Consider the following 16,485-nt stretch of genomic DNA (forward strand, 5'->3'; position numbering starts at 1 on the left):
GTTGCATGTGTCTTTTCGAATTATGGTTTTCTCTGGGTATATGCCCAGTAGTGGGATTGCTGGGTTATATGGTAATTCTATTTTTACTTTTTTTTTTTTTTTTTTCTTTTTGCGGTATGCGGGCCTCTCACTGTTGTGGCCTCTCCCGTTGCGGAGCACAGGCTCCGGACGCGCAGGCCCAGCGGCCATGGCTCACGGGCCCAGCCGCTCCGCGGCATATGGGATCCTCCCAGACCGGGGCACGAACCCGTATCCCCTGCATCGGCAGGCGGACTCCCAACCACTGCGCCACCAGGGAGGCCCTATTTTTACTTTTTAAGGAACCTCCATACTGTTCTCCATAGTGGCTGTATCAAATTACATTCCCACCAACAGTGCCAGAGGGTTCCCTTTTCTCCACACCCTCTCCAGCATTTGTTGTTTGTAGATTTTCTGATGATGCCCATTCTAACTGGTGTGAGGTGATACCTCATTGTAGTTTTTTTTTTGTGTGTGTGTGGTACGTGGGCCTCTCACTGTTGTGGCCTCTCCCGTTGCGGAGCACAGGCTCCGGACACGCAGGCTCAGCGGCCATGGCTCACGGGCCCAGCCGCTCCGCGGCATGTGGGATCTTCCCAGACTGGGGCACGAACCCGTGTCCCCTGCATCGGCAGGCGGACTCTCAACCACTGCGCCACCAGGGAAGCCCTGCCCATTTTTTGTTTGGGTTGTTTGTTTCTTTAATATTGAGCTGCATGAAATGTTTATATATTTTGGAGATTAATGCTTTGTCTGTTGATTCGTTTGCAAATATTTTCTCCCATTCTGAGGGTTGTCTTTTCATCTTGTTTATGGTTTCCTTTGCTGTGCAAGAGCTTTTAAGTTTCATTAGGTTGCATTTGTTTATTTTTGTTTTTATTTCCATTACTCTAGGAGGTGGATCAAAAAAGATCTTGTGATTTATGTCAAAGAGTGTTCTTCCTATGTTTTCCTCTAAGAGTTTTATAGTGTCTGATCTTACATTTAGGTCTCTAATCCATTTTGAGTTTATTTATGTGTATGGTGTTAGGGAGTGTTCTAATTTCATTCTTTTACATGTAGCTGTCCAGTTTTCCCAGCACTACTTATTGAAGAGACTGTCTTTTCTCCATTGTATATCCTTGCCTCCTTTGTCATAGATTAGTTGACCATATGTGCGTGGATTTATCTCTGGGCTTTCTATCTTGTTCTATTGATCTATATTTCTGTTTTTGTGCCTGTACTATATTGTCTTGATTACTGTAGCTTTGTAGTATAGTCTGAAGTCAGGGAGTCTGATTCCTCCAGCTCCATTTTTTTCCCTCAAGACTGCTTTGGCTATTCGAGGTCTTTTGTGTCTCCATACAAATTTTAAGATTTTTTTGTTCTAGTTCTGTAAAAAATGCCATTGGTAATTTGATAGGGATTGTGTTGAATCTATAGATTGCTTTGGGTAGTATAGTCATTTTCACAATATTGATTCTTCCAATCCAAGAACATGGTATATCTCTCCATCTGTTGGTATCACCTTTAACTTCTTTCATCAGTGTCTTATAGTTTTCTGCATACAGGTCTTTTGTCTCCCTAGGTAGGTTTATTCCTAGGTATTTTATTCTTTTTGTTGCAATGGTAAATGGAAGTGTTTCCCTAATTTCTCTTTCAGATTTTTCATCATTAGTATATAGGAATGCAAGAGATTTCTGTGCATTAATTTTGTCTCCTGCAGCTTTACCAAATTCCTTGATTAGCTCCAGTAGTTTTCTGGTGGCATCTTTAGGATTCTCTGTGTATAGTATCATGTCATCTTCAAACAGTGACAGTTTTACTTCTTCTTTTCCGATTTGGATTCCTTTTGTTTCTTTTTCTTCTTTGATTGCCGTGACTAGGACTTCCAAAACTATGTTGAATAATAGTGGTGAGAGTGGACATCCTTGTCTTGTTCCTGATCTTAGGGGAAATGCTTTCAGTTTTTCACCATTGAGAATGATGTTTGCTGTGGGTTTGTCATATATGGCCTTTAGTATGTTGAGGTAGGTTCCCTCTTTGCCCACTTTCTGGAGAGTTTTTATCATAAATGGGTGTTGAATTTTGTTAAAGGCTTTTTCTGCATCTTTTAAGTTGATCATATGGTTTTTATTTTTCAGTTCGTTAATGTGGTGTATCACATTGATTGATTTGCATATATTGAAGAGTTCTTGAATCCTTGGGATAAATCCCACTTGATCATGGTGTGTGATCCTTTTAATGTGTTGTTGGATTCTGTTTGCTAGTATTTTGTTGAGTATTTTTGCATCTATATTCATGAGTGATATTGGTCTGTAATTTTCTTTTTTTGTAGTATTTTTGTCTCATTTTGGTATCAGGGTGATGGTGGCCTCATAGAATGAGTTTGGGAGTGTTCCCTCCTCTGCAATTTTTTGGAGGAGTATGAGAAGGATGGGTGTTAGCTCTTCCCCTAATGTTTGATAGAATTTACCTACCTGTGAAGCCATCTGGTCATGGACTTTTGTTTGTTGGAAGATTTTTAATCACAGTTTCAATTTCATTTCCTGTGATTGCTCTGTACATATTTTCTATTTCTTCCTGGTTCTGTGTTGGAAAGTTATACCTTTCTAAGAATTTGTCCATTTCTTCCAGGTTGTCCATTTTATTGGCATAGAGTTGCTTGTAGTAGTCTCTTAGGATGCTTTGTATTTCTGTGGTGTCTGTTGTAACTTCTCCTTTTTCATTTCTGATTTTATTGATTTGAGTCCTCTCCCTCTTTTTCTTGATGAGTCTGGCTACTGGTTTATTGATTTTATCTTCTCAGAGAACCAGCTTCTAGTTTTATAGATCTTTGCTGTTTTCTTTGTTTCTATTTCATTTATTTCTGCTCTGAACTTTATGATTTCTTTCCTTCTGCTAACCTTGGGTTTTGTTTGTTCTTCTTTCTCTAGTTCCTTTAGGTGTAAGGTTAGATTATTTATTTGAGATTTTTCTTGTTTCTTGAGGTAGGTTTGTATAGCTATAAACTTCCCTCTTAAAATTGCTTTTGCTGCATCCCATAGGTTTTGGATCCTTGTGTTTTCATTGTGATGTGTTTCTAGGTAATTTTTGATTTCCTCTTTGATTTCTTCAGTGATCTCTTGGTTATTTAGTAACGTATTGTTTAGCCTCCATGTGTTTGTGGTTTTTACGATTTTTTCCCTGTAATTCATTTCTAATCTCATAGCGTTGTGGTCAGAAAAGATGCTTGATATGATTTCAGTTTTCTTAAATTTACTGAGGCTTGATTTGTGACCTTGCCAAGATGTGATGTATCCTTGAGAATGTTCCATGAGCAATTGAGAAGAAAGTGTAATCTGCTGTTTTTGCATGGAATGTCCTATAAATATCAATTAAGTCTATCTGTTCTCGTGTCATTTAAAGCTTGTGTTTCCTTATTAATTTTCATTTTGGATGATCTGTCCATTGGTGTAAGTGAGGTGATAAAGTCCCCCACTATTATTGTGTTACTGTCAGTTTCCTCTTTTATAGCTGTTAGTAGTTGCCTTATGTATTGAGGTGCTCCTATGTTGGATATATTTATATTTATAATTGTTATATCTTCTTCTTGGATTGATCCCTTGATCATTATGTAGTGTCCTTCCTTGTCTCTTGTAACATTCTTTATTTTTTATTTATTTTTTTTATTCTTTTGGGGTATGCGGGCCTCTCACTGCTGTGGCCTCTCCCGTTGCGGAGCACAGGCTCCGGACGCGCAGGCTCAGCGGCCATGGCTCACGGGCCCAGCCGCTCCGCGGCACGTGGGATCCTCCCAGACCGGGGCACGAACCCGCGTCCCCTGCATCGACAGGCGGACTTTCAACCACTGCGCCACCAGGGAAGCCCACATTCTTTATTTTAATATCTATTTTATCTGATACGAGTATTGCTACTCCAGCTTTCTTTTGTTTTCCATTTGCATGGAATATCTTTTTCCATCCCCTCACTTTCAGTCTGTATGTGTCCCTAGGTTTGAAGCGGGTCTCTTGTAGACAGCATATATATGGGTCTTGTTTTTGTATCCATTCAGCAAGCCTGTGTCTTTTGGTTGGAGCATTTAATCCATTCACGTTTAAGGTAATTATCGATATGTATGTTCCTATGACCATTTTCTTTATTGTTTTGGGTTCGTTTTTGTAGGTCGTTTTCTTCTCTTGTGTTTCCCACTTAGAGAAGTTCCTTTAGCATTTGTTGTAGAGCTGGTTTGGTGGTGCTGAATTCTCTTAGGTTGTGCTTGTCTGTAAAGCTTTTGATTTCTCCGTGGAATCTGAATGAGATCCTTGCCAGGTAGAGTAATCTTGGTTGTAGGTTCTTCCCTTTCATCACTTTAAGTATGTCATGCCACTCCCTTCTGGCTTGTAGAGTTTCTGCTGAGAAATCAGCTGTTAATCTTATGGGAGTTCCCTTGTATGTTATTCGTTGTTTTTCCCTTGCTGCTTTCAATAATTTTTCTTTGTCTTTAATTTTTGCCAATTTGATTACTATGTGCCTCAGTGTGATTCTCCTTGAGTTTATCCTGTATGGGACTCTCTGTGCTTCCTGGACTTGGGTGGCTATTTCCTTTCCCATGTTAGGGAAGTTTTTGACTGTAATCTCTTCGAATATTTTCTCTGGTCCTTTTTCTCTCTCTTCTCCTCTGGGTCTCCTATAATGGGAATGTTGTTGCATTTAATGTTGCCCCAGAGGTCTCTTAGGCTGTCTTCATTTCTTTTTATTCTTTTTTCTTTATTCTGTTCCGCAGCAGTGAATTCCACCATTCTGTCTTCCAGGTCACTTATCCGTTCTTCTGCCTCAGTTATTCTGCTGTTGATTCCTTGTAGTATAGTTTTCATTTCAGTTATGGTATTGTTTATCTGTTTGTTTGTTCTTTAATTGTTATAGATCTTTGTGAAACATTTCTTGCATCTTCTCAATCTTCGCCTCCATTCTTTTTCTGACGTCCTGGATCATCTTCACTCTGATTATTCTGAATTCATTTTCTGGAAGGTTGCCTGTCTCCCCTTCCTTTAGTTGTTTTTCTGGGGGGTTTTATCTTGTTCCTTCATCTGGTACATAGCCCTCTGCCTTTTCATCTTGTCTGTCTTTCTTTGAATGCGGTTTTTGTTCCACAGGCTGCAGAACTGTAGTTCTTCTTGCTTCTGCTGTCTGCCCCTGGTGGATGAGGCTCTCTAAGAGGCTTGCCCAAGTTCCGTCCCATAAGTTGTGAAATGTTGTGTTTTTATTTTTATTCATTTCAAGCATTTTCTAATTTTCCTTTTGGTTTTCTCCTTTGACTTATTGGTAATTTAGGAGTATGTTAATTTCCACATATTTGTGACTTGCTCAAATTCTCTTCTGTATTTGATTTCTAATTTAATTCCACTGTGGTCAGAGAACATGCTTTGTGCGCTTTCACTTCTTTTAAATTTGTTGATTCTTGTTTCGTAGCCTTTGGAGAGTGTTCCATGTGTGCCTTAGAAGAGCATGTATTCTGTTGTCGAATGGAGTATTCTCTAGATGTCTTTTAGGTCTAGTTGGTTTATTGTGTTTGTTTTCTATTTCCTTTTTATTTTTCTGCTTAGTTCTATTTATTATTGAAAATGGAGTATTGAAATATTCCAGCTAGTTTTGAATTGTCTTTTTCTCCCTTTGTTTCTGTCAGCTTTGTTTCAAGTATTTTGAAGGTTTGTTATAAGGTACATGTATGTTTAATAGTTTTTATATCTTACTGATGGATTGACCCTTTGTTATAAAATGTTCCTCTTCACCTCTAAAATCATTTTAGAAGCTGATATTAGTATATCCACTTCAGTTCTTCTGTGGTTGCTGTTTGCAGGGTCTTTTTCCAGCCATTTATTTTTATCCTGTTTGTTTCTTTGGATCTAAAGTGTGTCTTTTGTGGACAGTATTTAATTTGATCTTGTTCTTTTTTAATCGATTCCCAGTCTCTGCCTCTTGATTTTATTGCTTAATCCATTCACATTCAATGTTTTTGTTATGGTTGGATTTATGTCTGCCATTTTGCATTTGTTCTCTCTGTGTCTCATGTCTTTTTATCCTTCTGTACCCACGTTACTGTCTTCTTTTGCACTGAGTATTTTCTGTTGTAACATTTTAATTGCTTTTGTGATTTTTAATTCTTTTTTGAGTTATTTTCTTAGTGATGGCTCTAAGTTTACGTTATACATCTTATCAAAACGTGGTTCAGATTTACACTAACTTACTTTGAGTAGTATATAGAAACTTTATTCTTTACATAGCTCTACTCCATCCTCCCCTTTTTTTGTTTTATATGTTGCTATACGTTACCCCAGAATAAATTGTTATAATTATTTTGTATGATTTAAAGTCTTTTTTAAAGATACTGAGATGAGAAAGGAAAACCCCTTTCTAGTTTTTGTACTGACCTTATGTATTATTTCTGGTTCTCTTCATTTCCTCATGTAGGTTTTTTTTTTAATCTTTATTGGAGTGTAATTGCTTTACAATGTTGTGTTAGTTTCTGCTGTATAACAAAGTGAATCAGCTATATGTATACATATATCCCCATATCCTCTTCCTCTTGTGCCTCCCTCCCACCTTCCCTATCGCACCCCTCTAGGTGGTCACAAAGCACGGAGCTGATCTCCCTGTGCTATGCAACTGCTTCCCACTAGCTATCTATTTTACATTTGTAGTGTGTATATGTCGATGTTACCTCATGTAGATTTGATTTATACCATATGATGTTATATCCTTACTCCAATAAAGTTTGTTTCCACCTGTCTTCTTTGTGCTGTTACTGTCAAATTCATTATGTTTTCTATGTTATAGACCCAACAATACAGTTATATACATGTGGTATGTGTAATTGCTTTTTAAATTAGTTCAGGGAAGAAAGGAGAAGAAATATGCAGTTACGCTCTCTTTACTGGTATTCATATTTTCTCATTTGATTATTCTGTGTAATTCCTGTTTTTCATTGATATTCTCGCTTGATGAGACATTGTAATAATACCTTCCTTTAATTATTGAAACATGATTTCCTTTAGTTCTTTGAACATATTTATAATAGCTGCTTTAAACTCTGTCTGATGAATCCAACATCTGGGCCCTCTCAAAATCGTGTGCAGTCTCCCTGACCACCAGAGCTGATTGATTTTTTTTTTTTTTTTTTTTTTTGCGGTATGTGGGCCTCTCACTGTTGTGGCCTCTCCCGTTGCAGAGCACAGGCTCCGGACGAGCAGGCTCAACGGCCATGGCTCACGGGCCCAGCCGCTCTGCGGCATGTGGGATCTTCCTGGACCAGGGCACAAACCCGTGTCCCCTGCATCGGCAGGCAGACTCTCAACCACTGTGCCACTAGGGAAGCCCTAGAGCTGATTGGTTTTGGCCTTGTTTTCTTTGCCTCTTTCCCTGATCTCCCCATTAAGCTTTTGGCTGGTCTGCTTCTATTACTGTCACAGGCAGCTGTCAGCCTCCACTGACTGCTAGCTTATTGCTCTATTGTTTTCACCAACATCCCAGGGCATAAATTGCTCCATAGATTGATTGCATTAAGTCAGGTCTCTGCAGAAGCGAAGTGTTGCCAGCCTTTGAGACTTGTGCTGCTTACCTTGAAGAATCTTACCGCCTTTTTTTTTGCCTAGTTCTCTCTGTTAAACTTCTAGCTGGTTTGTAGCTTTGCTTGTTGCTACTGCTGTTGTGGAACTACCTGCCTCCTTTTAGTTATTCACCTCCAGGATCTCCATAGTTTTGGACATTGCCCTTAGAAGTGAGGTGCCCCACAGTCTGTTCTAGTAAAGTCATTCTGTTAGGTGGGGTGGACAGAGCTTTCTGTTCCTAATGGTCTACCTTTTCCCCTGGGAAGAACCTCTGCCTTGCCTCAGTGAAATTAGAGTCAGAGGCAAGGAGATCACTTCTCTTGAAGTGACACCCACTCTAGGAGTAGTGTGCTGGGCAAGGAGAGTAAATCCTACTTTCATCTTGCCCCTCCTGGTAAAGAACTTCTGCCTTATGAGTGAGGAATTGGGACCTAGTGTTTTTGGCCTACTCCACCTGGAGAAGAGCTTTTCTGCCTTATAAGTGGGGGCTGGTTGGACGGAGAGACCCCTGTTCTTCTCATCCAGGCCTCCCTGGCATAGAGTTTCTGCAACATGGAGCTGGGGGTGCGACAGGTGAGAGATGCCAGCAGCCTTCCCCTACCGGGGTGAAAGTTTAGTCCTAGGCTGGAGTGTGGGAGCTCCTGTAGCACCTGTCTGGTGTAGAACTTCCGTCACCCTGAGTTGAGGGGTGTAATTGGGAGTGGCTTATGGCCCATATGTCATGGATACTTGCTGTTCTCACCTCCGTTTAGTATGTTTTCTTGAATAAATGTTTTTCCATTTGCTGTATGCCCTTAGGACAATTTTCAGAGACATTAAATGGTTGGTTGTTAAAAAAAATTTTTTTTTCACCAGTTAAATTGTTCTTTTACTGGAGAAATGGTCCACTGAGCTCCTCATGCCACTATTCCTAAAGTCCCACTCTCCGGTATTATCTTTCAGAAGCTTTGTTGTTATTATGCTTTTCATATTTAGATCTGTAATCCTTCTGTAGTTGATTTTTTTCTGTGTGGTGTGAGATGGGAGTAGGTTTCATTTCCCTGTGAGTGTCCTGATGTCCCAGCACAAATTACTGAAAAGAATTGTTCTTTCCCACTGTTTTGCAGTGCTACCCTTTTTTGTAAATCAAGTGTCTGCCCAGAAACAGGTCAGTTTCTAGGCTCTATATTCTGTATTATGTTTGTCTGTTTTTGTGCCGGTATCATATTTTTAAAATTACTGTAGTTTCATAATTAGGTTGATATCCAGTAAATCCAACTTCCCTGTTTTTTGATAGGTGGAATTCTAAAGATGTTCTCCCAACATTTCTGTCCCAATTCTTCAGTTGAATACTAACCTAGGAAGTGCTGTGAAGTGATTTTGCAGATGTAATTAAAGTGACTAATCAACAGACCTTAAAATAGTGAGATTATTTTGGTAGGTCCCATATAATCACACAAGCCCTTGAAAATAGAAAAGTCAGGAGAGAAGAAGGCAGAAGAAGGAAGCAAAAGAGGAAAGGGGCAGAAGGAGAGGTCAGAGGGATTTGTCTCAGAAGCAATGAAAAGGACTTGACCTGGTGTTACTGCCTTTGGAAGGGGACCATGAGCCAAGGAATGTAGGGAGCCTCTAAAAGCTGAGACTAAACCCCACGTGATGGACAGCAAGGAAATGGGGACCTCTTGCCCTGTAGCTGCTTGGAACTTAGTGTTGCCAACATCCTAAATGAACCTGGAAATGTATTCTCTCCTAGAGTGTCTAGCCAGGAACACAGCCTGGCTGATACCTTGATTTTATCGTTGTGAGACTCTAAGCAGAGAACCAGCTGAGCCATGCCGCACCAAGATTTCTGACCCATAGAAACTGGAGATAATAAATGGGTGTTTTGGGGGCTTCCCTGGTGGCGCAGTGGTTGAGAGTCCGCCTGCCGATGCAGGGGACACGAGTTCGTGCTCCGGTCTGGGAAGATCCCACATGCCGCGGAGCGGCTGGGCCCGTGAGTCATGGCCGCTGGGCCTGCGCGTCGGGAGCCTGTGCTCCGCAACCAGAGAGGCCACAACAGTGAGAGGCCCACGTACCGCAAAAAAAAAAAAAGGGTGTTTTAAGCTGCTAAGTTTGTAGTAACTTGTTATTAGGACAGCAATAGGGAATTAATACACACTTTATTGATTTTCTTCAACATTGCCTTGGCTATTTTTGGCTAATTTCAAAAACCAAACAAATAAACACATCGATCTGTTGGGGGTTTCATTGAGATTACACTGAATCTATTAATCATATCTTTATAATAATGAGTGTTATAATTCATGTATATAGTGTATTCCCTTCATCATTTTAATAGTTTTATAGTTTTCTCTGTAATAAACTTGCATAATTACTGTTGCACTTTTAGATGTTTTATTTTTACTTTTTGATGTTATTGTAAATAGGATCTCTTTAACTTTTATTAGTTTCTCTTTATTGCTGATATGTAGAAATCCAGTTAATTTTTGCATATCGACTTGGTAACCAGCAACCTTGCTTATAATTCTGATAATTTATCTCAGCTAGATTCATCTTCAATAAACATACGACCTATGAATGATAATTTCGTTTCATCTTTTCCAATCCTTATACTTAATTTGTTTTTCCAGCCTTATTATAGTGACTGTGACCTCTAGTACAGTATTGAATAAATTGGTTATAGTGGGAATCCTTGTGTTGTTACTAATTTTAGAAGTGGGGGGAGAATTTTTCAGTATTTTACAACTTATTATATGGCTATTTTGGGTGTATCCTTTCTCAGGTCAAGGAAATTCCTGTTACTAGTTAGTAATTTTTTTTTTTGTTCAAATCACAAATGGCTATTGAATTTTATCAAATGCTTTTTCTGCATCTATTTGGACAATCATTTAACTTTTTTCCAGGTTTTTTTTTAATGTGATAAATTATTTTATTTCTCTTTAAGTATTAAACCAACCTTGTATTCCTGGACTAAACCCAATTTAATTGTGAGCTATTATTCTTTTTATACAAATTACTTTGCTGATCTTTTGTTTAGTATTTTTACACCTATGTTCATGAATGAGATAGGTCTATAACTTAACTTTCTCACAAACTTATTCTCTAGATTCTTTGGGGAGGACTCATGGGAGCAGTATTTCCCAATTTTTTGGCATTTTGATAACAGTTTATCTGTGTCTTCCATGTGCTAAAAATCAGTTTTACTGAATATAAGACACTTTATATTTTCTTGTCTTGAATATCTGAAATACGTTATTCTGTTTTCTTCTAGCATAAAGTGTTGCCTTTGAAAAATTAGTTGTTGGCCTACTGGGCTGAATTCTTAAGTATACATGGTGCTCCTTCATTCAGTAGTTTCAATTTTTTTTTTTAATTTTCGAGAAAGTTTTCTTGAATTACAGTTTTTACTGTTTATTCTCTTATGGTAGTGCATTTTAAAGACTTCTGTTTTCTGAATGTTGGATCCTTGTTATGTCATTAAGTGGTTACTTTCATCCTTTTAATCTCGTCATTTCTTTTGATTTCAAAACTGTTCCTCCTTTTTACCCTCTCGTTCTCTTAAAGCGTTATCTGTTGTATGTATTTTCTCTTGGGTTCATTCAGGCTTAATCTTCATTTCTAAAAAGTTTAGGTTTTTTATCAAGGTAACATTGACTTCATAAAAATGAGTTGGGAAGTACTTTTTCTTTTACCGTTTTTCTCAAAGAATTTAAGAAGGTTGTTACAGCATCTATTTTTTATTTTATTTATTTATTTATTTATTTGGCTGCGTTGGGTCTTCGTTGTGGCGCGCAGGCCCTCCCTAGCTGTGGCGAGCGGGGGCCACTCTTCACTGCAGCACGTGGGCCTCTCACTGTGGTGGCCTCTCCCATTGTGGAGCTTGGGCTCTAGGCGTGCGGGCTTCAGTAGTTGTGGCACACGGGCTCAGTAGTTGTGGCTCGTGGGCTCTAGAGCACAGGCTCAGTAGTTGTGGCACATGGGAGCTCATAGTTGCTCCGCAGCACGTGGGATCCTCCTGGACCAGGGCGTGAACCTGTATCCTCTACATTGGCAGGTGGATTCTTAACCACTGAGCCACCAGGGAAGTCCAGCATCTTTAAATACTTGGTAGAATTCACTGAAGCTTTCTAGTCCTGGAGTTTTCTCTGTGAAGTTTTAAGTAATGGCTTCAATTTCTATAATGTCATAATACTCTTTAGAGTTTTAATTTTCATATCAGTTTTGGTAAATTGTATCTTCTAGGAATCTCTCCATTTTATCTAAAATCTCAAATGTGTCTGCATAAAATTGTAAATATTCCCTTGTGATCTTTCTATATCTAGGGTCTGTAGTGGTGTCCTCTTTTTTATTCCAGATAGTCACTGTCTGTGTCTTGTCTCTTTTCTTCACCCATCCTACCAGTTCATATGTCTTTTCATGGAACCAACTTCTGGCTTTGTTCATTGGGCTATAGATTATTCAGAAGTATACTGCTTAATTTTTAAACATAAGGTATTTCTAAATGGCTTTTTATTACTAATTTCTAACTTAGCTGTACCATAATAAGAACTAAAGAGATAAGATTTCAGCTTTAAAATTTGAGACTAGCTTTATGACCCAACATACGGTCTGTCTTGGTAAATATTCCTTGTATAGAACAAAAAAAATTTTTTTGTTGGGTACAGTTGTTAGATGTGGTGTAATAGGTATATCAGTTATATCAAGTTTGTTTCTTTTTAAAATTGTTATCATTACTTTTTTCGTTTATTTGCTCTTATTCAGAGGAAGATTTGTTAAATTGTCCAAAAACAATTACAGATTTGTCTGTTTCTCTGTATAGTTTCTGTCCTTTTTGCCTTATATATTTCAAATATGTTATAGGTGCTTACCAATTAAGAATTTTTGTGTCTACCTGCTGAATCAAGCCTTTTATTATCATGATATGTCCCCCTAGTAAAGCATTTTGCCTTAGAGTGTACTTTATCTAGTGTTAAGACAGATAACACTAGCTTTCAGATGCTAAGTGTTTGCACGGTATATCTTTCTGCATTCTTTTACTTTCAACTTTTGTTTATAAAAGTTGTAAGTCTCTTGTAAGTAGCATATATTCTATTCTATTCTGTTCATTCACTTATTTATTTATTTATTTATGGCTGCATTGGGTCTTCGTTGCAGAGCGCAGGCTTTCTCTAGTTGCTGAGCGTGGGAGCCACTCTTTGTTGCAGTGTGCAGACTTCTCATTGAGGTGGCTTCTCTTGTTGCAGAGCTTGGGCTCTAGGCATGCAGGCTCCAGTAGTTGTGGCTCATGGGCTCTAGAGCGCAGGCTCAGTAGTTGTCGCACACGGGCTTAGTTGCTCCGCAGCATGTGGGATCTTCCTGGACCAGGGCTCGAACCTGTGTCCCCTGCATTGGCAAGCGGATTCTTAACCACTGCGCCACCAGGGAAGTCCCTAGTAGGTTTCTTCATTTTGAGAATTTGGGGATAGGATACCCGAGAATATCCATTTATTCGTTAAACAAATACTTACCGAGAGTCTTCTATGTGTTGGGCATTCTTTTAGGCACCTGGATATTTAAGTGAACAAATAAACCACCCCCAACCCCCAAATTCCTTTTCTTTTGGAGCTTACATTCTTGTGAGAGGAGGAGATAAGCCAGCTCATTGATACAGTTGCAGACTCAGAATGACTGTGTCTGCCAAGGAGTTTCAAAACTAAGAAGCATTCACCTGTCTTGGCATGGGAAGGAGGTATGTAAAATTAACTTACATAGGGGGTTCTCCATAACCTCAGAAAGCAGGGTAATCACCAGTTCTTGCCTAGAGCTCTGAACATGGTATCTTAGAGTGGTCTGTGGGCTTCATATACTGTGTCAGTTTTGCTAGAAAGACTAGTGGGCTCAGCATATAGTTGTATTCATGGTTGAGATGTACTATGGTGACATAGTAAAGATGAACAGCCGGATCATAAGGGAAAAAAGCGTAGGGAGAGCCTGGAGGGATCCATATTTAGGCTTCCTTATGTTCTCTCCCTCACAAGAGGGGCACAGGGAGTGCACACACTTCCCCCAGCAGTGAAATTTCAGCAACTTGTGTGCAATGTGTGTGTCCAGGGAAGTCCACTAGAGACTCTGCATTCAAGGTTTTTACTGGGGCATCTTCTTCCTAGTTAATACTACATTGTTTGTATAACCTAGGCACTGTGAGCCACCTTATCAGTTAGGGAAAGGTGGGGATTTCTTTGCTGGGAGGACTTTCTAAAGATAGCATCCTCAGGTCTACTGTGTTAACCCTTTCCTGCACAGTTACCTAATGACTCTGGATGGAGATTGCTGAGGTGAGTCTGTGGAGGTATAGTAAATATTTACAGTCTTTCTTATCATGCTTTGGGAGCCATTGTATTAAGGAAATAACCCTACATTCAAATAAAGCATTTTAGGTAGGACAGTGTTTGCTGCAGCACTGTGTTTTTTGTTTTTTGTTTTTCATCTTTATTGGAGTATAATTGATTTACAATGGTGTGTTAGTTTCTGCTTTATAACAAAGTGAATCAGTTATACATATACATATGTTCCCATATCTCTTCCCTCTTGCGTCTCCCTCCCTCCCACCCTCCCTCTCCCACCCCTCTAGGTGGTCACAAAGCACTGAGCTGATCTCCCTGTGCTATGCGGCTGCTTCCCATTATCTATTCTACGTTTGGTAGTGTATATATGTCCATGCCACTCTCTCACTTTGTCACAGCTTACCCTTCCCCCTCCCCATATCCTCAAGTCCATTCTCTAGTAGGTCTGTGTCTTTATTCCTGTCTTACCCCTAGGTTCTTCATGACATTTTTTTTTCTTAAATTTCATATATGTGTGTTCACATATGGTATTTGTCTTTCTCTTTCTGACTTCACTCTGTATGACAGACTCTAGGTCCATCCACCTCATTACAAATAGCTCAATTTCGTTTCTTTTTATGGCTGAGTAATATTCCATTGTATATACGTGCCACATCTTCTTTATCCATTCATCCGATGATGGACACTTAGGTTGTTTCCATCTCCTGGCTATTGTAAATAGAGCTGCAATGAACATTTTGGTACATGACTCTTTGAATTATGTTTTTTTCAGGGTATATGCCCAGTAGTGGGATTGCTGGGTCATATGATAGTTCTATTTGTAGTTTTTTAAGGAACCTCGATACTGTTCTCCATAGTGGCTGTACCAATTCACATTCCCACCAGCAATGCAAGAGTGTTCCCTTTTCTCCACACCCTCTCCAGCATTTATTGTTTCTAGATTTCTTGATGATGGCCATTCTGACTGGTGTGAGATGATATCTCATTGTCGTTTTGATTTGCGTTTCTCTAATGATTAATGATGTTGAGCATCCTTTCATGTGTTTGTTGGCAGTCTGTATATCTTCTTTGGAGAAATGTCTATTTAGGTGTTCTGCCCATTTTGGTATTGGGTTGTTTGTTTTTTTGTTATTGAGCTGCATGAGCTGCTTGTAAATTTTGGAGATTAATCCTTTGTCAGTTGCTTCATTTGCAAATATTTTCTCCCATTCTGAGGGTTGTCTTTTGGTCTTGTTTATGGTTTTCTTTGCTGGTAGCACTGTTTTCAATAGCAAGAAATTAGAAACCACTTGAATCCCCAATGGTATGGGGAATAATTAAACATATTAATGTATATCCATTTAATGGAATGTTAGGTAGCCATGAAAATAATGTTCATGAAAACATAATAATGTGGAAAATTGCTTTTGTATAATTGGGAGAACATAGGGTAGAAAGCAGTAAGTAGTGTAGGATCTTGACAGTAGTAATGGGTGCTAGACAACTTTCTAGTTCTGAAATTTGCAAATGCCCTTAAAACACAAATTTCCCGGGCCTCCCTGGTGGCGCAGTGGTTGAGAGTCCGCCTGCCGATGCAGGGGATACGGGTTCGTGCCCCGGTCTGGGAGGATCCCATGTGCCGCGGAGCGGCTGGGCCCGTGAGCCATGGCCGCTGGGCCTGCGCGTCCGGAGCCTGTGCTCCGCGACGGGAGAGGCCACAACAGTGAGAGGCCCGCATACCGCAAAAAGAAAAAAAAAAAACAAAAAAAAAAACCACAAATTTCCTCACAAAAATGTGGGAAAATGTAAGAAGTTAACTTTTTATTATGGGAAAAAAATTTAATTTATTGAAGTAGAGTGAATATTGCAGTGAACCCTAATGTACCCATCACACAGTTTCAATACTCATCAATTTTAACACAAAAGTTGGAGTTATTTGTAAAGAAATTTAAATAAATTTTATTAAACATGTACACTGCATTATATTATTAGGATAGTAACATTAACATGCAGTGAATGTATTATATAAATACATGTTTGTAATTTATCTGAAGCTTGTTTTTGTTTTTTTTAAATATTCATTCATTCATTCATTCATGCTGTTGCAGCATGTGGACTCTTAGTTGAGGCATGCACACGGGATCTAGTTCCCTGACCGGGGATCGAACCTGGGCCCCCTGCATTGGGAGCCCAGAGTCTTATTCACTGAATCACCAGAGAAGTCCCCTGAAGCTTGCTTTTTATGGCAAATAACTACTGCTGTCATTTTTATCATTAATGTTATTAATTGTGTTTAGTTGGGGGGAACATTTTTCCCCAAAAAATGTTTTTCGTGGGGGGTTGGAGTAACTGTGAGAGTTTCCAGATATATGACTACAGACAAGGAAAAACAAACCCAAACTGAGAATTGGATGCATGGAGGTTGTGTTATAAGTTTCTCTCATTTAGTAGCACTTCAGCAGTTTTTATGTCATCAACTTTCAGAGTCTTTTGCAGATGGTTGAAATTAGAAATGTAGAAACATCTTTGAATGCTGGGAGCTACTATAAAGTGTAATCTTAATTGTTGAGTAAAAAGTATACAGAAAAAAGACTGGAAGAAAATAAACCTAAATGTTA

General features: G+C 39.1%; 1 protein-coding gene across 1 annotated transcript in view; it reads left to right on the top strand.

Moving 5' to 3' along the window:
- The window catches only part of TLK1 (tousled like kinase 1), a 158,125-nt gene that overhangs the window by 14,248 nt on the left and 127,392 nt on the right, over positions 1–16,485 (top strand). The window lies entirely within an intron of this gene.

The sequence above is a fragment of the Mesoplodon bidens genome (assembly GCF_964165515.1).
Source record: "Mesoplodon bidens genome assembly, chromosome: 8".
Taxonomy (NCBI): Eukaryota; Metazoa; Chordata; class Mammalia; order Artiodactyla; family Ziphiidae; genus Mesoplodon; species Mesoplodon bidens.